A 2,116-nucleotide genomic window follows, 5' to 3' on the forward strand; every position below is an offset into this window, starting at 1 on the left:
CCCCGTTGCGGAGCACAGGCTCCGGACGCGCAGACCCAGCGGCCATGGCTCACGGGCCCAGCCGCTCCGCGGCATGTGGGATCTTCCCAGACCGGGGCACGAACCCGCGTCTCCTGCATCGGCAGGCGGACGCTCAGCCACTGCGTCACCAGGGAAGCCCCATCCTCTTCTATTTTTGACCTGGTTTGCAGTTACTCAAGTGCGTTCACTTTGTAATATGCATTGACCTGTACACTGATCATTTGTGTACTTTTCTCTACTTGTTTTGATAAAAGATATTTTTAGAAAGCTTTTTCTTTGATTCAGATACCCCCTAACCACCAGAGCAAATATATTCTTGATAGTTGGTGGAGCCAATCAATGTATATGAAATTACATTTGGGGGACAGGGAAACCCTGCTTGAAAGATATTTCTGTGTTCACCAGTGGCTTTCTGAAGTTGCCATGTCCCTGTTCTCATCTCCACCGAGTTTTCCCAGATTTCTTGTAAAGAGAATGCATGACCAGCATTCTCATGTCTGCTCAGACAGTCCACGCCTATCAACTGAGGACTGAAAATTAGCTCATTCTTACACACAGCATGGTTCCAACTTTAGTGTAAGACTGAATTCCGGGGTCAAAAACTCAAAATGGCTGGGCGTCCAGACTCATAATGTCGTGAATGAAGTGGACAGAATGCAGCCTGGAGAAGGCAGGGAGCTTGGAAGCCGGCTGGCTGCGGGGGGGAGGCGCCCGGGGGGTGGGGGGAGGCGCCCGTTGGCTTAGGAAATTATTGCCTGCCTGGAATGTGAAAATTGCCTCCACCTTCTTGTGAAGGTTTATTGTTCAGTCACACCTCAGCAGAGCATTTAGACACACGAGAGAACTCAGAAATCTTGTCCAACCTTGACACTTTACCTATGAATGGAATTTGACCCAGAGAAGCCACGGATGAGTTCCTGATCAACCCCTGACCCAGGACAGCGCGGGGATGGGGAGCAGGTTTTGGCAGAGACTGTGTGTGCTACCTCCTGCACCTCTCAAAGCAATCTCAAGTGGTTGAGTGTTGTTAGCTCCACTTCACAGAGAAGGAAACTGGAGTTGAGAGGGTTGTTACTCGCAAAATCTCTCAATCGGTAAAGACCAAAATGACCTCTCGACTACCCAGAGGTTTTATCCCCGGTGACGTGAAGATGCAAGATCTGCCTGTGAGGCGAGGGTCAGAGAAGTTCAATGCTGCTGGCTCTACAGCTCTGTGCAGCCCCTGCCCTTCTGGGTCTCTCTAGGACCCAGAAGTTGATGCACTTTCAACAAGGTGGAGTGAGAGGAAAAGGTGGGTCATGAAAGAAACCGGATTTAAATGAGCCTCCCTTGGGAAGAAAGAGACCTAAGGGAAAGCATTTCAAGAAACATGGCTACAGAGGTGGTAGCCTGAAGGAAGGCACTTGTTTTTTGCCTTGTTAGTTATCATTTTGGGCATTTGTTAAGAAGTCTGTGATTTGTTAAATATTCTAAGGTCCCCCCTTCTTAGACTATCTGCTGCCTGAAGCTTTTAGAGAATAAGAGAAATTAACCTAAAATCGCTCTGTGGTCCTCAGCCCAGCAAGGGAGCCAGAAACATGGAGGACGGAGGCAGGCATTGGTTGGTTAGGGAGGGTTAGGACATTTGCACAGCCCCTGAGACGCTAGTCCAGTGCCTGCCCGGCTGACCAGACTTCCCAACTTAGTACATCAGGGCAGGTTTCTTCTCTTTTGTACGTCTTGTTCTTCCTCTGTTTATGAATGGCAGCACAGCTACATAGACACTACACTTTGACATAAAAATAACTTAAAAAAATAGACTTTAGAGTTTTTACAGCAGTTAGCTCAGAGATCTGAAGATCATGCTATTAATTCCCTTTCATTCACTCACCCTCTAACAGATAAAAGATCAGAAAACAGTAGAAGTGGATTAATCTTTCCCCCCTCGTGCTTACAGAGCTTTTGTTGAAAAAGACAAATTTTCAAATGTCAAAAATGACCTTAGGGCTTCCCTGGTGGCGCAGTGGTTGCGAGTCCGCCTGCCAATGCAGAGGACACGGGTTCGTGCCCCGGTCCGGGAAGATCCCACATGCCGCGGAGCGGCTGGGCCCGTGAG

The sequence above is a fragment of the Physeter macrocephalus genome, chromosome 20, assembly GCF_002837175.3.
Source record: "Physeter macrocephalus isolate SW-GA chromosome 20, ASM283717v5, whole genome shotgun sequence".
NCBI classification, from domain to species: Eukaryota; Metazoa; Chordata; class Mammalia; order Artiodactyla; family Physeteridae; genus Physeter; species Physeter macrocephalus.